The sequence below is a fragment of the Lissotriton helveticus genome, chromosome 4_1 (genome assembly GCF_964261635.1).
Source record: "Lissotriton helveticus chromosome 4_1, aLisHel1.1, whole genome shotgun sequence".
Taxonomy (NCBI): domain Eukaryota; kingdom Metazoa; phylum Chordata; class Amphibia; order Caudata; family Salamandridae; genus Lissotriton; species Lissotriton helveticus.
The window spans coordinates 1,188,130,342-1,188,153,071 of record NC_136063.1 but is presented as its reverse complement, the minus strand read 5'-3'; the positions used below and the strand labels follow the sequence as shown (position 1 = coordinate 1,188,153,071).

The window sequence follows — 22,730 nt, the reverse complement described above, 5'->3', positions numbered from 1 at the left end:
GCAGCAGATTAAGAGACAGAAGCCCCTGGTCACAGGAACAGCACGGGGGTTGCGCTCGTAAAAGTCAAAGATGCCCAGCCTCCCAACGCTCACGTTTTTTTTTGGGCTGCTGAATGAGTCACTGCATTTGCGCTTCAACTAGTTCCAGCGACCAAGTGTGTGTCACTATGCAATCGCGCCGAAGTGCGCAGGGGTCCCTTGAGTGAAATGTCCATCATAGTGGGTAAATGGCGGGAAGACGGTGCACACCTCGAGTGTGTGGGCGGGGCCAAACGGACGGGGCGTCCATGCGAGCATGCCTCTTGTGTGTATAAAAGGTCAGAGACCGATCAGAGCAGCAGATTAATTTTTGGGCTGATGAATGAGTCACTGAATTTAAGCTTCAACTAGGGCACATGCTTTATTGATATTTGCAAGTGTTTCCTGTTGAGGTTTATTTTTTTGTGCCAGGACCGTCGTGCCCGAATGAACCCTGCCCTTCATATTTATTCAAGAAGACACCACTGTTGAAGTAATTTACGATGGCGCCGGCAAGCTGCCAGCGCCATCCTGCAAAAGTTACTTAATTAGCTTCAACAGGAAGCTCCAACTGCTAAAATAAAGCAGGCGCTCGAGCCCCTGCTGTATCTTATCTGTTAGAGCTTCCTGTTGAAGCTAATTAAGTAACTATTGCAGGATGGGCGCTGGCAGCTTGCCGGCGCCATCGTTAATTAGGCGCGCTTGAACTTTTGACCGCAAAATCCGCTCCGATCGCGGATTGCGGATTTTCGGCAAATCCGCGAGAGTTCGCGGATCGCGGATTTGCCGAAAATCCGCAAAATCCGCGATCGGAGCGGATTTTGCGCTCATGCTTAATGCTGAATATCTGGCATGGGTCTGTCCCACCAGGACTGACTTTGGAGAACCCAGTATTATACTGTTAAGATTATCTTGATACTTATGAAAAAGAGTTGGCAATGTATTTCTTTTTTTTAAATAAACACATCCAAAACAATGATATCTTCTTTGAGCTTAAAGCTCAGCAAAGCAAACTGTATTGCAAGGTAGCATTTTTCTTCACAGAATGGTAACACATCTTGGCCTAGGCTGCTTACCTTAATTGTGGCTGACAACAGGAAGGCAGATGGGATTGATAATGAAGGAGGGAGTCGAAGACAATAGAAACTGATGATGGACTTTGTATAATTACGGTACAGGGTATGTACCCTGCATGAAAGGGGAACAGACCCTGGTCTAGATTGCTAACATGAATTTAAGTTTCGAAGTGGAAGGTGAGCAGGAAAAGATTGCAAAGCAGCCAGCCGATGCTCCTTATTCAGTTGTGAGATTGCTCAGGTTAGATTGTGCATTTGTAGCAAAGTCTCTCTCGGTCTTGGAGACTGCCTGCTTCATTAGGATTGGATGAATGAGTAGCAAATCGAATTCAAGAAGTCTCGTACAATAATTTCCTTACATTTTGACAATTTTTCTAATGTGATTTTGATATCGATGAAATGTAGCAAACAAGAAAAGCTTTGTAATGGTAACTGTACTTTTTACTATCAAGCATGTTAGATTTAGATGAATGCCCCAGAGTAGAAAAACACATGGCCACATTTAGAGTTTGATGGCCTGCAGCCCACAATATTTAGAGTTCTTCTCATAATTGGCTGAGATCTCTGTACTTTTAGAGAAGCCGCTGTGTTAGACTTATCATCCATAGGCTGGTCTTCTCCAAAACCTTTTGCCTGCTTACCTACTCATTTAGTTGTATCTTTTTGTTTGCCTTAAAACTCTGAGCACTTTTCCACTGCTGACCAGGGATAAAGTGCATGTGCTACTCCTTTATACATGGTAACTTTGGTGTATACACAATTGGCACATTTCAGTTATTTGTAAGCCCCTTGCAAAGTGCTATCCCAAATAACCAGGGCCTGTAATCTGAATGTGACTAGTGCGCTTGCAGCACTGAGCCTGTCAAACCTGTCTTAGGCCTGCCATTGCAGGCCGGTATGTGCAGTTTACTGCCACGCGACTAGGACTTGGAATTTAAAACCACTTACCAAGCCTTAAACACTGCTTTTCTTACACATAAGACAACCCTAAGGTAGGACCTAGGTAGCCCCAAGCGCAAGGTGCTATGTAAGTAAAAGGCAGGAGATGTCCTTTTAAATTTTACATGCCCTGGTAGTGGCAAAACGTTAAATTCACTATTCACTACTGTGAGGCCTACTCCTCTAGCAATGGAAATTCCTTAATACACTTTTAAGCTGTAATTCCCGATAATAAAGGAGTAGCTGCCTCATGCTTTATATCTTTGGAATGGTAATGATAACTCCACTTTAACTGTAACGTTAGATTTAACACTACTTTTTTTATAAACCCCGTTTTTTTAAAGTGAACATTTCTCTGCACTTACTGCTCTGTGTACCTGCAGCCTGTCTCTAATACACATCTGGGTGGATGACAGCTACACTTTGTGCATTCCTTCTAAACAGCCGCAAACACAGGAAGGGTGGGTGTGATAGAGAACTGAGCTGCATTCATATGCATTCTGATAGCTCTTCCTGGGAAAGAAGAGGGAGGGGGAGCTGACACTGACACCTGAATAGGCAGTGTCCTGGTTCCCACATAAAGGGCTGATTACCCTCGACTCATAGTCTGGAGTCAGAAATGGGAAGAAAGGGGGTCCTGTCTCCTTCAATGGCCTGCTTTAAAGTCACTCCTACTGCAAAGGAACAACTGGGTATAAGTACTGGGGCTCTAACCCTACCAAGACAGTACAGTACAGAACCTGTGAGAAACTCTGCCAAGAGTAAAGACTGTTGTGCTACAAGGAGTACAACTTTGCTTGGTTGATGCTCTGGAGGAACTGTTTCTCTGCTTTGCTGTGCTGCGTGCTGATCTCTGCCCTGCTGACGACAAGAACTGGGCACATCTCACTTGAACCCAGAGTGACGCTAAGGTCTTGCTGGCTTGTCCCCTGTTCTGAAGTGTCACGGCCATCAAACACTTCATTCTACCTTGCAACAGCACCTGGCCTCTGCCATCTGGGAATCCTGCTCTGCCAATCCAGTCCTGGGCCCTTGAAAGGTGACTTCTGCAGTCCAGAACCATCAAAATCGACCTAGTGATGACTTTGCTCTGATCAGAACCAACACATTTCCCCGTTGACGGGAGACTATTGACAACATAATTTCAATGGACTGCATGGCTCGGTGAAGACAAACAACGTAAAGGGGTTTGTTGATGACGCCTTCATCGCCTATGTGAATCAGAATTGACACATTGAGCCTTCAATGTCAGCCCTTGCTCCATCCAAGGTACTTTTTCAGACGGACTTGCATGAGTCCTGTAGCCAGCCTGCCCTCCATTTTTGTCAGCCTGAACTTTGGATTTACTGAAGTCCAGGGCAACCTCACAATACCCCCTAAGCGCTGTATGTTTTAAACAATTATACTTCTGGTTCTACTTATTGGATTTGGGGCATTTTGCTCTTGTTTTGCTCATAATAATATTAGCTATGTTTCTAAACCTGTGTAGGGAATTTTTGTGGTGTTTTCAGTGTGTTACTGAGTGTGTGTGTTTGGGTGTGTGTGTGCTGCCTATATACTTTACACATCACCTCTTTTGATAAGTCTGACTGCTCTGTTCCAAGCTACCAGAGGGTGAGCACAAGTTATCTTTTAGTGTTTATCTAGCTTACTCTGACTATAGTGGTGGTACCTGGTTGGACAGGGTGCAATCCTCTGCCAAGAGACCCCAGTTTTAACAAGCTTCCACTGTGGATCCTCAGAATTCATTGTAATTTGCTGAGCGTCCACAATGTTTTATGTGGAGTAGATCAGCGAAAAGAAGCTTCCAAAGTGAAAGTTTGGTTTGTAAAACAAACAAAGAAATAGATGACCCGCCACACCCTGGGTGACAATGTCCCAGCTGCAGGGAACATTTTTTAATGTATTCAGCTGCTGCCCTCTCGAATAATCCTGGATATCCCAAACAGGAAAAAAGTATATAAGAGCATCTACCCTAAAAAGACTGGGCTTTCTGAAGTATTTTGACTGAAGACCCATTTCTAATGTGTTGACTGGCAGATGCTTGGCATTCAACAGAGAGAAAAAACGTGCATTATTTTGGTGTTATCCCCCATTCTGAGGTTCAAACCTTGTAATGATGCGGTCACTGTACACCTGGTAAATATCTCATCTAGTGACATTTGTATTTAGAGGGTACACAGTTATTACCAGGTTTTATGAGACTTCTATAATGAGCCATAGATATGTTATCCCACTGTTAGGGGATCTGTGTTTCACCTCATAGTTAAATGGTACAAACCCTGTGGGTCCACTCTGTATTATATCCTGCTGAGGTTCATAAAATGTGTACTGTTGGATCACATTAAACACTAAAGACCCTTCATGGTAAAAGTGCATTTAACAAACATATTATCTTATGTGTTCACATCACTTTATTGAAGATATGTGTTGGTCTTGGTCCTCTCTGCAGGGCCATCCTCAAATATTTTGCCTTCTGTTTTATGAACTCATTTTTGTTGACTTTTAGTACTCTGCACACTTTACCACTGCTAACCGTTGCTAAAATATTTGTGCTCTCTCCTTTAAAAATTGTGAAATTGGCTTACACCTAATTGGCACATTTAATTGACTAATTAAATCCCTAGTTATGTGGTACTATATGTACCAAGGGCCTGTAAATGAAAATGCTACTAGTGAGCCTACAGCACTTACTGTGCCACCCAATTAAATATCCTTTTTAAACATGTCTCAGGCTTGCCATTGCACCCTGTGTGTGTAGTTTTAAACTGCCATTTTGACCTGCCAAAATAAACTTTTTAATACATCTAAGTTCCCCCCTAGGGTAGGCCCTAAACAGATATATATTTAAATTGGTAGCAGGTAGGAAGGACGAGTTTGGTCTTTAAAGAATTGTAGCTTAAAACTCTCTTTAATGGTAAAGTTAGATTTTAAGTCACAATTCTGACATCAATATTTGAGTGTTCCTCCCAGACAGTGAGACAAAGGGGGAATAGGTGTTAGCAGGATTGGCCATCTCTGACTTTATAGGGGAATCTAGAAATTATTTGGAAACTATATAAGCCTAGACATCAAATTATCTCTGCAATTGTGTTGTGGTAGTGTATCTAGCTCGTCAAACATAAGCGGTTTGAATCAACCATATCACACTGGGACAAAGGAAAATATAAGTATTGAAATAGGTCCATCCATAATAAGTTGTCTAATAACTATTTTTGTTTTACAAATAAGCAAAATTCAGAAATACAACTGGCCTACGAGTTAAGGTACATGGCCGCCATAATTCGACATTGTGAGAGAATAAAATTAGAAACTATTGTGATATCTAGTTTCTTTCACATGATGCATTTATATTATGTAAATATAATGATACAATCTCTGCGGTAACATTCAATGATATAACTTCGGGTGGAACTCGTTACAAGATGACCGCCGTGCGCACATACACCGAAGTACCTTACTTGGCAAAGAGTGAAAGAGAAAAGCCCAGGTGAAACTAATCAGACTATGATGACACACTAAAGCGACGCTATAGGCATATTTAAAAAGTTGTCCGCTCAAGCAGTCATGTCGAAGCATTTACAATGAGCAGACGATAGGGACGGAAAATATTTTTTGCAGATCTCAAGGTAAAGTCCATTCCAGAACTCAACCGGTCGGGAACTTTGATTGGATTATTTTAACTAAGCTTTTACCAAAACCCTAATACAAGAAGGGAGGAGACATAATGATAACTTTTGCAATGTGGGTTTCTCCTAAATAATCATAGAGTTTTAGGTTAAAAACTTCCAACTTTAATAACCTTTTGCATATAAGTAAATTTGTATTTGTTATAGATCAACGAGATATCCTATTATAAACTGGAAATAGCAGAAATTGTCTATGGTGCTATACCAAGCTTAATAAAGGTGAGGCTGTGGGTAAATGAATTCATGAGTCATAGTAAAAATTGAATTAACATAAAGAACCGCCCCACTGAAATGGAAATCTAAATCCTTGTGTTACAGAGCACCAGCTAGTCAGAAAAAATTGCGCAACATCTGTAAAAAGGTTTACACGAAAAACTGCAGGTGGGTTCCTGCCCATGTTTTTCTGGTATTTGATCTTGTTAATAAAAGCGATATCCAGCCACTGGAGTATAGAAGTCTATACAGTATATATAGTTTTCAATCATTATATCCTCTCATCATACTCCTTAGATTGACTTGCAATAAACCCATTGCTCAGCAGCACCAACAATAAGAACATTGGCGCTACAGGACTATGAATAATATCCTGTCAAGGTGGGTCCTAACCAAATGAAGTACAGTGGCACTCTCTCTGCAATGAATGATATGGAAATTAGGGGCATAACATCCTTTTAACAATAACCTTTTTTTCGCTCCTGCAATGCACAGACCATACAGCTATCACAAAATAAAGAAGAAGCTCTGGGGGTCTGGCTATTACTGAGAGCATATACCTTGAATAAGGAAGAACAGCATTGTATCGAAAGGTATTTATTATTGTGATAAAATGCCCATGTAACTAGCCTTCCACATGGTATAAGGTAAACAGGGGTTACAGGCTGGACTTGTCTCGTAATTTAAAATTCAATATAATGACCAGCCACCTCGTATAGCTAATTGCCTACGCCTTGGACGCACTGTGAAGTTACATGGCTGAAACTCATCCTACTAAAATTGATTATCAGCCACTTTGAATCTCTGTGAATCAAAATACTTACCCAAACCTTTTAACATTTTTTTCCATGATGCTAAAAGTATAGTTTGTAAAAAGGGAATGTTTTTATAAAATGGTATTTTTATTTGTTCTCTAATGTAAGTTTTTATATTATTTGCTAGATTATTTTTAATTAATGAACTATGGTCCTGAAGAAGGTGATGAAACACCTATACACGGAAACCCCGCTTCGACAGTTTGTTCGCTTGCTTTCTTTTTTTTTTTTTATGATTTTCAATGATATGCTTATGAATTTATATAAATGTTTTTAAATATATAAAGTGATTCAGTATGTGAATATTAATTTATGTACAATATATTTCCCTCACGTATGAGTATAAATAAAACTTTGTTTGAAATAAGATTTCCCTTTTAGAATTTATTATTTAAGGGTAATATTTTTCCCACTTGAATGAATAGAAATTTGTGATTTAACGACCTGGAAATCTCTTACGTTTTTGATATATTCGATTCAGATCACGGAGTATTTAATAGTGTCTGTTACAAAATTTCTTTGGGTCTTAGTTGGATCCTGACTATAGAAATGTAATTAGAGAAAGGAATCTGTGTTGTTTTGTATAATTCTGACAATGCCACTTTTAAAAAGTTGGCTTTTCTCTTCATAACCATTTGGTACCTGCAACCTGTATCTTCGGTCACATGACTAGGTGTATATGGCATTTGGTATTTGTGTGTTCCTCCCCAGACAGTAAGACAAAGGGGGAATAGGTGTTGGCTGGATTGGCCAGCTCTGACTTTATAGGGCGAGGAGAGAGGTCATGTACCACACTTGTATATCACAAAGACTCTACCTCAGTACACTCACAAAGGGTGTTATGCTAGTCTTTTATGCCCCCAGACAGGCTGGGCTAGGGCAGGAGGCAGTAAATTCCAAACACCTCTCTAGGAGAGGTATCTAGAAACTTCGCCTACTTCAAAGTTGGCACCAAGGATAAATAGTGGACCCTCAGTCCCAACTCTTCTGTAAACCTCTAGACCTGTGGAAGACTCAGAAGGACTGCTGTGCTGCTCGTTGGAAGAAGGATTGCTACTCTGCGGTGCTCCTACTATGCTGCCCTGCTACCTGAAGGATTGGACCTGAACCTTGAACCCAGGACTACCAAAGTGACTACATGGGCTAGTTGGTTGACCTCCTGATCAGAGCCTCAGGGCATAAAAAGCTCCAACCATCCTGAACCCTTCTGCACCTGGACTTTGCCTACTGTTAGTCCTGTACCCTAAGTGGTGCCAACCCAGTCATGGACCCTTGGAGATGGGCCGGAAGGGGCCCAGCAAGCCCAGCTGTGATATTTTCAGCAGAACCAACACAGGGTGACACACCTCCTCACAACTCTACATCAAAATCACCACTGTGTTCTTCATCCCCGATGGAGAACCATGCAGCTCTTCGTGACTGCCACTGTACGATGAGACCTCAACACTGGACCTCATATCACAGCCCCGCAGCTTCCTGGAATTACAGCTTCATGATGCATCCTCAACACAGGACCTCACAGAACAGTCCGCAGCTCACTGGAACTGCACAAGTGGGATGCATCCTCACCGAGAGATCTCACAACTCTCTGCAACCAGGATTTAAGGTAATTTATTCAGCAGGGCTAACTTGGTCCCTGTATCCAGCCAGCTCTCCCTTGCTGTTGACCTGAACTTGTCACTTTGTTCAGGTCCAGCGCAACCATATAGCTACGGTTGGAGATTTCTGTTTTTAAGCACTGTGTTTAAACAGGGTCCCTACACTTTAGAGCCTTTGTGCCGAAACAAGAGCTCCACAAGTGTTGAAAAATGAAATAAACTTCTCCCTGGATCAAACATGTAACCCCCTGGAAGATTTAGGGCAAGGATTTACAACTGCTGTGGGGCTACTTTTGTGTGGGCTGGCTGCTGTATCCCTGTATTCATTGAAGGTTCTCTTACCTTCTAAGGGCCCCAACTGAAGTACGGTGTGCAAATCTGAATCCCCTGACAGGAGCTTATGGATGCTTCTTTCCCCTGCAGCCTGCATAATATATATGCAGACTCGTGTTGCTCAATTTATTTTTAATAGGGCAGCCTTGTGTCTTGTTTGCTTTTTTATTTCTAAGCCTTGGTGCTCCTGCCTTTTTGGAACAAAGCTGTGATCACACTGCTGTTAAAAATAAAACCTACTCTGAATCCATTCATGCTCATGAATTTTTAGCTCATATCCCTCCTACACTTTCCCTCAAAAATACTTGAAAAGCAGTCATTATCCAGTCATTGGCCTTTCTTGAAAACATCAAGCTCAACATATCTCTGTTGGGTTTTAGTGCAGGATACAGCATGAAATACACACTCATTGCTGTATTGGAGGACCTTGGAAAAACGTATCACATCTGATCCTGATACGATCCAATTTTTTGTCCCTATTGTGAAGGACTACAATTTAACTTAGGAATCATTCTGCTGGTGTGTTACTGATATTGCCAACTGGATGTGCCAGAATTTTCTCACACTAAACGGGGACCTGACAGAGGTCCTAATCCTAGGCAAACCATGTCCTTTTTAGGCTCCTAACAGAACTGGAACCCTTTCCTGCTCTGGGAAGTGAAGTAAGACATGTAGTCATCCTATTTGATAATTGCCTCTCATTTGCAGCACATATTACTAACGTGGCTATCACCAGTCTCTTTCTTCTACATTTGCTCAGAACGTTTCTTCTTCTGTATCACTCTCATCAGAAATCCATCCTCAAGGCTCTGAGTCTCTCTTGCTCGACTGTGCCAACATTTTCTAACGTGCCCTCCCACAGTAACAAGAAAATGGTTGTCAAACTTTCTAAAATGTAACCGCTGGGACCTTATTTAAATTTGTCCATCGACAATCTGTACAGACTGTTCTTCACTCATTATATTGGCAGCCAGTGCTGAAGTGAATCCAATGCAAGGCCCTCTGCATCTTTAAAGAATGCTCGACCAACCTATCTGAGGCTTAGGTCACCTGGTATCGACCAGCTTGTTTTCTGCATTACCCCTTGACTTTGGGACAAAAAGCTTTGTTGGGGCAGGGCATCATTTCTTACTTAATCTCTTTTGTTAGCTGTTGGGATGATTTTGGTGTCCTTTTGCTCCTGGTGGCCAGTTCCAGCAACCAGGACAGTTTGTTTTTGGTAATCTGGCCTCTAATTTTCTATATTTCTGTTGGAGCTTGGTTTTCACTGGATTCCTTCCTTTCTCAGGACCTGTCTTCCATGTGTCATGTGGCGGGCCTTTTGAGTGCATGGTCTTGATTGCCCTCCTATCCTGCATTCTCTAGGTCCCAGGTCTACTAGTTTGCTACTTGCAGAGCACATGAGTGAGCCGGTGTCAGGGCCCTGATCCTTCTAGAGATCACAGTCCTGCAGGACCAGTCCAAAGAAGATTCAGGTGAGTCATTAGGTCTCCACAGAAAATCGATCCCTCAACTTTCCCCTAGAGGGTGTAGGAAAGTTAGCACCACTGGCCCTGGAGAAACAAATCCTAGTACTGGGGTGCCAACTGAAGCAGCAGGCTCTGAATCCATACTTGCAGTAGTGGTCATGGGTCTTCTCTGTTCTGACTGGACATTCCTCCAGTCTTGCATCCCGAGGTCCAGACTGATATAAAAAATCTCTCCCTTTTGCAGAGGTTTTTAAGTAGGGCTGAACATTTCTACATAATAGGCACTTCTTCTCAATTCTAGGGTGACGTATCATCACTCCACCCCTCCCTCAACCCTCCTGCACAGCATTTTTGGATATTCCAACATGTTGAATGGAAGTAGTCTGTGGAAAGACCTGCCTGAGATCCTGAAACATTGCTACTAACTGCCAGAGCTGGTTGCTCCCAAGCCACCAAAAACTTCAAAGGGGAGCCCCTCCTGTGTTAGGCTCCAGAGGCCTGGCTGTCTTCCTATATTTCTGTGGAAGAGAGGCCTTCTCGACCCATTAGATTGTGAAAGGCAATTAGCACGTGCAGATTCTGTCCCCACAACACACTCTCCTCTCCTAATAGCAGACTTAATTACTGGCTAATATCCCTATCAGGTGGGCAGGCCTTTGGTTGTCCAGTTGGCCAGCAGAGTAATTAACTTAGCTCAGTAGGCTGACATAAAGGCCCTGATCTACTTAGAAGCCTGCACAGAGAAAAAGTATGCATTTTGAATTACCACAAAGAGGGCAGATATGTGTAAATTAATGTCAAATCTGCATCCATCATATTGGTGCATCAACTAAGTCTCTAGGCCTAACGATGTTGAACCTATAGTCTAGTGTAACCTTCACCGGAGGGCATAATACAATGACACACAGAGACTTTTCAGTAAACCCTGCCACTATTAATGCCCACTCATAATTTAAGGCATGCCCAAGTCAGCACCAATCCCTGAAACATCCTTTTGATGATATGCTACCTGTTCGCAGAAAGTTACATTTGAACTACATGAGGCACTATTCTTTGAAGGGGGTTTTATAGTTACCATTAAACTGCTTTTTCCTCACAGCCTATTAAATGCAATAAGTAATTGAGAATAAAAACATAATTTCTCGGATTCTACGATATTACTTGTCATTAATAATTGAATTATATATGAATTTTGAAGGAGTTAGAAGAACATAATTATGTCAGTAGAAGGTAATAAATGAACTCAGAAAAAAGAGAATAACAAAAGGAGACTAGCTTTGTGGCTGAAATCACACAGAAAAAGAAAAATGGTATGAAGTAAATTTAATTACAATGCTTTGTAGCAGAATTTATAGTGTATATAATGTAACAAGAAACCACTGATAATTATTAACAATAAATAATATGAATTTGGAGGATTTTCATAAGGATGTGCTTCTTGGGGTCTGAATATTCATTTTGCTTGCAGTAGTGTAGAAAGAAACACACTTGCACCTATTTTCATGTTTTGAATAAATAGTCGTGTTGTCAAAATGGTAGGCACCATGTCAGTCAAGGGAATTTTTTCGTTTAACACATGTAGCTATAGATTGAAAACGGTGCCATCAACTGTGTGTTATAATGACATTGCAAGTAACAGAGGGATTCTGTGACTATACAGATGAGCAAACCTGCAATTGCACTGACACCAGAGATAACTTTTAATCAGAGAGTAAAGAATGGTAATTCAATTATTACTGGCTGTCACCTAGCAGAACTTGTATGTCACCAATATAGAGAGATTTAAATATCGACATATTAAAATATTGTCACCAAAATATTGACTGTCAAAATATCTAGAAAGCGTGTGCTTTTTTAGAAATGTATAGGTTTACTCCATCTACGTGCTTTGACAATGTATGTATCTTCAAGCTACCTGGATGTGCAGTTAATAATAGTAAATCCACAGTCACCAGTATATATCTACCTTCATTGTATTCTAGTTGTCGATGGTTTGGGCAGTAAAAATTGAATCCTATTTATCGAAAATTCCATTAGGCTTCTATAAAGTGCGGTATTAAAGGTAGGAGAGCCTGTGACTGTGGATCTGGAGCTGCCTCTGTGGTGTTCCGGGAGGGGGCATAACGGGTCTTGGGGGTGGTGGCGGGCCTGGGGTGGTTGCGGTGGGTGTTGTGACCCTCATGGGTATCTGTGTTCCATGATCATTGTCTCCATGGCATCTGTGGGTCTTCCAGTGTGGCTCTTGGCTGGGCTCCCTTTTATGCTGCAGGTAGTCGTACTGCTTAACACAGGCTGGGTTAAAAAAGGAATGGCATGGTGAGCAAAAAAATGATGGATTTAGGCCCAGATCTCTGTACTGGAGTGAATGTATGACATTGGTATTCTTTCTGTCCATTGTTAGAACTGTTTAACAACAAGGGGTGGTGATGGACAGAGTTTCTGAATTAAGCAGAATACTCTCACCCAGTCAAGAGATCAGGGCTAGATCCAACACCGTTTTTTAGCTCACTGCACCATCCCAGTTCAGAACCTGGCTATATGCAAATTAGTCTGTTCCTGTCCCAGTGCATGATGGGAACAGGACAAACCAAACTACCAAGCCAATTCTTACACTGGGAAGGAAACAAGCTTCCGGGGACCGGTTTCTGGCATTTCAGCCGTCGTCGGCCCGGCTTGCTTGAATCCTGATGGTTCAATGAGCAAGGGACTCACATCTGAGTATACCCTTCCACGCTTAGGGTGGACAAAATATTTAACAACAAGGGGTGGTGATGGACAGAGTTTCTGAATTAAGCAGAATACTCTCACCCAGTCAAGAGATCAGGGCTAGATCCAACACCGTTTTTTAGCTCACTGCACTATCCCAGTTCAGAACCTGGCTATATGCAAATTAGTCTGTTCCTGTCCCAGTGCATGATGGGAACAGGACAAACCAAACTACCAAGCCAATTCTTACACTGGGAAGGAAACAAGCTTCCGGGGACCGGTTTCTGGCATTTCAGCCATCGTCGGCCCGGCTTGCTTGAATCCTGATGGTGCAATGAGCAAGGGACTCACATCTGAGTATACCCTTCCACGCTTAGGGTGGACAAAATATTTAACAACAAGGGGTGGTGATGGACAGAGTTTCTGAATTAAGCAGAATACTCTCACCCAGTCAAGAGATCAGGGCTAGATCCAACACCGTTTTTTAGCTCACTGCACCATCCCAGTTCAGAACCTGGCTATATGCAAATTAGTCTGTTCCTGTCCCAGTGCATGATGGGAACAGGACAAACCAAACTACCAAGCCAATTCTTACACCGGGAAGGAAACAAGCTTCCGGGGACCGGTTTCTGGCATTTCAGCCGTCGTCGGCCCGGCTTGCTTGAATCCTGATGGTGCAATGAGCAAGGGACTCACATCGGAGTATACCCTTCCACGCTTAGGGTGGACAAAATATTTAACAACAAGGGGTGGTGATGGACAGAGTTTCTGAATTAAGCAGAATACTCTCACCCAGTCAAGAGATCAGGGCTAGATCCAACACCGTTTTTTAGCTCACTGCACCATCCCAGTTCAGAACCTGGCTATATGCAAATTAGTCTGTTCCTGTCCCAGTGCATGATGGGAACAGGACAAACCAAACTACCAAGCCAATTCTTACACTGGGAAGGAAACAAGCTTCCGGGGACCGGTTTCTGGCATTTCAGCCGTCGTCGGCCCGGCTTGCTTGAATCCTGATGGTGCAATGAGCAAGGGACTCACATCTGAGTATACCCTTCCACGCTTAGGGTGGACAAAATATTTAACAACAAGGGGTGGTGATGGACAGAGTTTCTGAATTAAGCAGAATACTCTCACCCAGTCAAGAGATCAGGGCTAGATCCAACACCGTTTTTTAGCTCACTGCACCATCCCAGTTCAGAACCTGGCTATATGCAAATTAGTCTGTTCCTGTCCCAGTGCATGATGGGAACAGGACAAACCAAACTACCAAGCCAATTCTTACACTGGGAAGGAAACAAGCTTCCAGGGACCGGTTTCTGACATTTCAGCCATCGTCGGCCCGGCTTGCTTGAATCCTGATGGTGCAATGAGCAGGGGACTCACATCTGAGTATACCCTTCCACGCTTAGGGTGGACAAAATATTTAACAACAAGGGGTGGTGATGGACAGAGTTTCTGAATTAAGCAGAATACTCTCACCCAGTCAAGAGATCAGGGCTAGATCCAACACCGTTTTTTAGCTCACTGCACCATCCCAGTTCAGAACCTGGCTATATGCAAATTAGTCTGTTCCTGTCCCAGTGCATGATGGGAACAGGACAAACCAAACTACCAAGCCAATTCTTACACTGGGAAGGAAACAAGCTTCCGGGGACCGGTTTCTGGCATTTCAGCCGTCGTCGGCCCGGCTTGCTTGAATCCTGATGGTGCAATGAGCAAGGGACTCACATCTGAGTATACCCTTCCACGCTTAGGGTGGACAAAATATTTAACAACAAGGGGTGGTGATGGACAGAGTTTCTGAATTAAGCAGAATACTCTCACCCAGTCAAGAGATCAGGGCTAGATCCAACACCGTTTTTTAGCTCACAGCACCATCCCAGTTCAGAACCTGGCTATATGCAAATTAGTCTGTTCCTGTCCCAGTGCATGATGGGAACAGGACAAACCAAACTACCAAGCCAATTCTTACACTGGGAAGGAAACAAGCTTCCGGGGACCGGTTTCTGGCATTTCAGCCGTCGTCGGCCCGGCTTGCTTGAATCCTGATGGTGCAATGAGCAAGGGACTCACATCTGAGTATACCCTTCCACGCTTAGGGTGGACAAAATATTTAACAAGAAGGGGTGGTGATGGACAGAGTTTCTGAATTAAGCAGAATACTCTCACCCAGTCAAGAGATCAGGGCTAGATCCAACACCGTTTTTTAGCTCACTCCACCATCCCAGTTCAGAACCTGGCTATATGCAAATTAGTCTGTTCCTGTCCCAGTGCATGATGGGAACAGGACAAACCAAACTACCAAGCCAATTCTTACACTGGGAAGGAAACAAGCTTCCGGGGACCGGTTTCTGGCATTTCAGCCGTCGTCGGCCCGGCTTGCTTGAATCCTGATGGTGCAATGAGCAAGGGAAGAAAAGAAAGATATCCAGAGCACTCTAATTTAATGAGTATATTCAAATGTACGTGTAGGTGCCCACGTCGTCGCACGTAGTCACAGACGTGCCTTTCTGAATCAGTAAAGAATGTTGAGTTTAGACACGCTAACCTCCAGACTGGGCGCCCAATTCACCAAGAAAACTCCGTTTTCTATTATAAGTTCATTAGCGTTTATTCAAAATATTCAAGTTAATCAAGCTTCATTGGTTGGTTTATATGATTTTGTATCATGTGTTAAGCAACATAATCACATTCTTATGTCACGAACATTATTCTCAGTAGAAATCCACTTTTTCCAACACCCAATGCATTTCGGGTCGAAAAACAAATGACCCTTCGTCAGGGGTCTGTAAATTGAAAACAAACAGGACCAAATGAGCAAGGGACTCACATCTGAGTATACCCTTACACGCTTAGGGTGGACAAAATATTTAACAACAAGGGGTGGTGATGGACAGAGTTTCTGAATTAAGCAGAATACTCTCACCCAGTAAAGAGATCAGGGCTAGATCCAACACCGTTTTTTAGCTCACTGCACCATCCCAGTTCAGAACCAGGCTATATGCAAATTAGTCTGTTCCTGTCCCAGTGCATGATGGGAACAGGACAAACCAAACTACTGGATGGTGCAGTGAGCTAAAAAACGGTGATGGATCAAGCCCTGATCTGTTGACTGGGTAGGAGTGTTCTGATTAACTCAGATACTCTGTCCATCACCACCCCCTTTTTGAATCGTTTTGGCCACCACAAGCGTGGAAGGGTATGCTCAGACATGAGTCCCTTGCTCACTGCACCATCAGGATTCAAGCAAGCCGGGCCGAAGACGGCTGTAATGCCAGAAACCGGTCCCCGGAAGCTTGTTTCCTTTCCAGTAAAGAATTGGCTTGGTAGTTTGGTCTGCCCTGTTCCCATGATGCACTGGGCCAGGGACAGACTACTTTGCATATAGCCAGGTTCTGAACTGGGATGGTGCAGTGAGCTAAAAAACGGTGATGGATCAAGCCCTGATCTGTTGACTGGGTAGGAGTGTTCTGATTAACTCAGATACTCTGTCCATCACCACCCCCTTTTTGAATCGTTTTGGCCACCACAAGCGTGGAAGGGTATGCTCAGACATGAGTCCCTTGCTCACTGCACCATCAGGATTCAAGCAAGCCGGGCCGAAGACGGCTGTAATGTCAGAAACCGGTCCCCGGAAGCTTGTTTCCTTTCCAGTAAAGAATTGGCTTGGTAGTTTGGTCTGCCCTGTTCCCATGATGCACTGGGCCAGGGACAGACTAATTTGCATATAGCCAGGTTCTGAACTGGGATGGTGCAGTGAGCTAAAAAACGGTGATGGATCAAGCCCTGATCTGTTGACTGGGTAGGAGTGTTCTGATTAACTCAGATACTCTGTCCATCACCACCCCCTTTTTGAATCGTTTTGGCCACCACAAGCGTGGAAGGGTATGCTCAGACATGAGTCCCTTGCTCACTGCACCATCAGGATTCAAGCAAGCCGGGCCGAAGACGGCTGTAATGCCAGAAACCGGTCCCCGGAAGCTTGCTTCCTTTCCAGTAAAGAATTGGCTTGGTAGTTTGGTCTGCCCTGTTCCCATGATGCACTGGGCCAGGGACAGACTAATTTGCATATAGCCAGGTCCTGAACTGGGATGGTGCAGTGAGCTAAAAAACGGTGATGGATCAAGCCCTGATCTGTTGACTGGGTAGGAGTGTTCTGATTAACTCAGATACTCTGTCCATCACCACCCCCTTTTTGAATCGTTTTGGCCACCACAAGCGTTGAAGGGTATGCTCAGACATGAGTCCCTTGCTCACTGCACCATCAGGATTCAAGCAAGCCGGGCCGAAGACGGCTGTAATGCCAGAAACCGGTCCCCGGAAGCTTGTTTCCTTTCCAGTAAAGAATTGGCTTGGTAGTTTGGTCTGCCCTGTTCCCATGATGCACTGGGCCAGGGACAGACTAATTTGCATATAGCCAGGTTCTGAACTGGGATGGTGCAGTGAGCTAAAAAACGGTGATGGATCAAGCCCTGATCTGTTGACTGGGTAGGAGTGTTCTGATTAACTCAGATACTCTGTCCATCACCACCCCCTTTTTGAATCATTGTTAGAACTGGCTATTTCTGGTAGGCTAAGGCTGACGCCAAAGCCAGGCAGAAACCACCATTCTAGTCAGGGCAAGGGAGTCACACGCCAAGATAACCCCTACCCACCCCCTTGGTAGCTTGGCACGAGCAGTAAGGCTAAACTCGGAGGCAATGTGTAAAGCATTTGCGCCAGCACACAACAGCAACAACATCCTAGGCACACCACAAGAGGAACTCCACACAAGGTTATATAAAAATAACTTCTGTATTGTGAAAACACATCAGATAGAAATCACACATGTACATTGTGCCAACTGGCACGGGCAATATTCATCAGGGATTATTTACAGGACAGGGCCACATGGGCCACTGTCAGAATCAACACTTTTAGAAATAGAAATACTGTCAGAAATTAGAATAAAATGATATAAAATCACTGTAGCACAAATTAGCAAGAATAGCACACAACCAGTAACTACTGGTAACAGGTAAGTACCTACGCAACCCTAACCACCTTAGGAGAATATCACGCAGGGGACCAGGACCTCCCTAGCACCACCTGTACTGGAAAGAACAACCACCTAAGAATAAAATACATTTAGGGGTATCAGCAAGAACACATTACACATGATACATCAAACATTCAGAGGTGTAAAATCAAGGAAGACACATGATGCATAAAAACATTCAGAGGTGCCAGACCATAACTCAATAGCGCAAAAACACATGAGGCCTAAAAAAACATTCAGAGGTGTAAGATCAAGGTGCGTAATCATATTAAATGCATTACATTTCCTAGCACCATATCACATTGCACAAAACTCACATTAGGCAATTACCATTACATAGATAATCACGTTGGGCCTAAATAAAATCACATACCAGCCCCCATCTAATAAAGGGACTAAAGAGCCCTGTGTCCAGAATGTCAGGGCGCACTGCCAATGCAGCCCCAGTCAGGGGTGCGCCACCAGCGCAAAACCTAAACATTGCAGGTGCCCACTACTTGCTGGGCACCTGGGAACAATCACAAGGCCTAAACGTTGCAGCTAGCACTAAGTGCGGCGCAGCTGTAGAAGGCCTGGCACCTCTCTGCCATCTCTGTCCCACACAGGGACTCTCTCTCCAATTGCGCCTAAACGGTGCAGCTGCCCACTAATTGCTGGGCAGCTAGAGACAAAACTGCGACAGGGCCCTCAGTAGCCCTTCAAGCAAATTGCGCCACACAGGCTCTGACGCCAACATGCCCATCGTTGGAGCCCAAAGGCTCTTCAAATAACATTGCCCCCCAGGGAGCACACTGGCTCCTTAAATAGATCTGTCCCCCAAGCACTAGCGCTCAGAAATGGGGCCAGGGGGGTAGCCATACAGGCTCTGGAACTAATGAGGCGAGGGAGCGATCTAGGCGAACATGCCCTTGAGCCACTCAGGCTCTTTAAAACAAATATGGCCCCTCTTTAGAGCTTCGTGGGCTGTACCAACACAAATATGTCCCTGAGCCCCTCGGGGCTCGAAAAACAACTTGCCCCTTCGTTGGAGCCATCTGGGCTCGGGAAGAACCGTGGGGCCGCCCACTGCCATCCGGGCCCGCCCGAACTACCCCGAACATCCTGGGGTTTCAATGCAGCACCAATTGGCATGGGTACATCTATGTACGATATGTTGCATAACCTACTGTCTTCAACATTGATGACTATACCTGAACTACCATTTTTTCCTGCTTAGCGAGTGAACACAATTTTTTTAATTTTACAGTAAGCAACCTTCAAGTGATGTTCTGTTGTAAATTCATCATCATGCTTTGAGCATTGATAGCATATACATATTGCACAAGTTGCAGTCTCAAATAGTATATCAAAATGTGGTGCTTAATGCTGAACTGCTCCAGAACCGCCTAATATTTATGTAAAACTCAAACAATTGAGAGAAGCAATCAACATAGGTATCAAAGTTTTAATAGATGGCTAAAATAATGCTTCTTATGATCCAATACACAGTTAATGATAGTGCAATAAAGTCCATTCAAGGCACCAGGGATCTGTATAATACATCCCAGTCATAATCTCCAAATGTAAAAAATGTCTTTATTATTAAATTTCCATCTTTACTTGGTACAACCAGAATATCAGCCCAATCAATGCATTTTGTCCCACTAAGGAACTTCATCAGGGCTGAAAAAATGCATACAAACAATATATATAATTAAAAACACAGTCCAACTCATAATACAAATATATGAAAACAAAAAAGCTAAAAAAGTGCTATATAACAGTAGATGCTCCTAAATCAATTATGTGTGAATGTACTGGCCTCATCATATTGAGAAGTCTCTATCCCCTACTGAGTATTAAAAGAACTGTACATAAACCAACGAAGGACCAATACCAACTCCCCTTTTATCTATGTTCCTCATTTATCTGGCAGAAACACAAGAGATTAGAAGTAATGGATACCCAGCAAAAGGAAAATTAGAAAGATACATTCATTAGTTCAACTCAATTGATCAGAATCATTGTTTCTTAATGCACTTTTACTACTGTCCAAATATCTCAAATGCAAATGCATGATAGATATGACACAGTATAGGTGGGGGGAACACTATTCTAAGGGGAATATTCTCAAGAACAGCCGATAATCATCTCCAACCTAGGTTAACGCAATTTCACATAACTCTGTCTATCGCGGGAAACTAACGCTGTGTTAACGGCATTTTCTGAGCACACCAGCAACAGGCGATAGTATCCCAATAACGCGTCAAATGTCCATGTTAAAATTACGGGGACGCTGATAAAAAAGGAAACCCAAACATGAAAAAAGTGGCGATGGGCCCAATAGCGATAAAAAAACTGTGATAAGCAGGGCCAGGCTTGCTATTCTCATGTCAGGTGGGAAAAATCACCATAAAAGTTATAAAAAAACATACCAAAAGAAATAACTGAAAAGCACCATGGAGGAAGCTGGAGCAACTACAGAGGCCAACCAGAACCCCACAACCCCCCCCCCCACCCGCAGAGGACCAGCCAGGGACCTCAGGGAAGGAGAAGGGCAACGGGAAGAAGGAGAATAACCCGCGATTCAGTCCGAAGGAAAACAAGATCAGGATTACGGAGGTGATAGAACACCACCATGGCGGGAATTACCTCCACATGTGATAGATCCATTGGGGTCCTGTTGCCACCTTATGATTCACTGAAATAAGGTAAGGCGCGGTAAAGACTGGGACTGATAGAGGTCCTGAAGAAGACTGAGGCGACAAAGTTTGGCGCGTAATTGAATGGTAGAAACATGTTGACACTAGCAGTTTCAGGAGGGGTGTTTGGGGGAACCTAATATTCTCTACAAGCACACCCATCCTTTATCATTTTGAATCCTGACCTTTGGGCTCATGAATAAAAGAGTGGAATCGGGCACCCAAGAGTCAGTTTTAAGCACTTCATTGACTGCACTTTTTCTATCACAGCACCCAGTCACCAGGGGATCGATACCCTGAAACACTTTCTGTTTGTGTTTTAGGTTGTTTTGTCTTCCCCCTCCCTATGCTCCATCCTGTGCGTGGCTACACCAGGGTGTATTGTAAGCAGACCCGGAAGCATGTCACACACATTTGTGTGTGAGTGAGGGCAGTTTTCTAAATTTATTATTTATGCCTATATCTGTCTTTCATTTTGGCTTTATCACTTTCCTCTCTACCCCTTTTGGTGTTCCCAGGCTTGCTATTCCCACGTCAGGTGGGAAAAATCACCATCAAAGCTACAAAAAATAAAAAATAAAAAAAAATGACTGACAAGCACCATGGATGAAGCTGGAGCAACTACAGAGGCCAACCAGAACCCCACAACCCCCCACCCCCCACCTGAGGACCTGCCAGGGACCTCGGGGAAAGAGAAGGGCAAGGGGAAGAAGAAGAATAACCCGCGATTCAGTCCGTAGGAAAACAAGATCCGGATTACTGAGGTGATAGAACACCACCAACAACTGTTCATCACCTCCACTGTGTCATTGGCAACTAAAAATGCAATATGGCAGTCCATCTTAGCCAAGGTGAATGCTGTCGGAGTGAAGTGCCAAGACGTGCTGGAATGATGTGACGTGCAAAACTAAGCTGAAACTTGCTAACAACCGGAAAGCAGCAATGCAGACTGGAGGTGGGAGTCCAGCGCCACAGCAGGAGCTGGATAAGATGGGTGAAATGGTGTCAACAGTCATCATTGGGGAGAGGGTGGCAGGCTGCTCAACATGATCTGACCCAACAGCAACAGGGTGAGTAATGACCAGGGACTTGGGGGACGCGGGGAGATGGGCACAATGGAACACATGCACAATTAAGTATAGCACAGTGCAGACCCATAATGACTCTGGATCATGTCCCTGATCTCCTTGGCAAACTGCAGCCCACATAGAAACAGCAAGTAGGCCCCCAACTTCAATGTGCCCAGAGGGGGCCCGCCCTACACATTACTAACCTTACAACAACCAATGTGCAGAACCCAGCAAAGCTGTGGGTCCATGAGCCACACTGACAATGCTTGTGACACTGCATGACGATTAGCATGGCTGCAGTTCAATTATCATGACATGGTGCACGCCACAACACTGAGGTGACTGATTGTGGACCACATCCCTAAAGGAGCAGGTCATACTATAACACATCCTTGGGCACAAACCACCCCTGACGTCATCCCCCTTATGTCCATGTTGCTCATGTTGTGGGACTTGAGTCACAGGGTGCATCCCTGCATCAGGGTGGTTCAAATCGGACCCCAAATGACACCCAAAATGTCATATTTGACCCCAAATGACACCCTGTTGCCTTCTTTTGGACACCAATGATAGCCTTCATGTCATGTTTTTGTACACATGTGATACGCTGATGAGTGGGATAACGTACTACATTTGTCACCCTGTAATGGCATTTTGAATATGTGACACTCTAAACAGCCTTTATGTACAGAGGTGACATACCCACCATCTTTTTGCTATTCGTGTGACTGTTAAGCACTTAATGTTACACTTACACTTGTCAGAGTGATTTGTTAATGCAGAGGGCTGACATGCACAGAGGGAATGTGTTTTGCAATGAATTTATTTGCACATGCTGATCATGTGGTCATTATGTACTGTTTCATGATTGCTAAGGACAGTCACAATGTGACGTGCTCATGCAAAGAAAGTGGTCATGATTGTGTTCCTTTGGTCTATTCCTGCTGCAGCTGCAGTGGGGTGTGATCCACCTGCCTCATCTTCCTCATCATCGTCCGGTGCATCTGACACCTGGATCCATGGGGCATTGGTGCGTACGCATATGTTGTGCAATAGACATTATGCAATGAGCATTTTGCACA

The 22,730-nt window shown here is 43.8% G+C and overlaps 1 protein-coding gene across 1 annotated transcript in view; it reads left to right on the top strand.

Moving 5' to 3' along the window:
* The window catches only part of CDH18 (cadherin 18), a 2,258,828-nt gene that overhangs the window by 2,057,581 nt on the left and 178,517 nt on the right, over window positions 1-22,730 (top strand). The gene's annotated exons all lie outside the window — the stretch shown is intronic.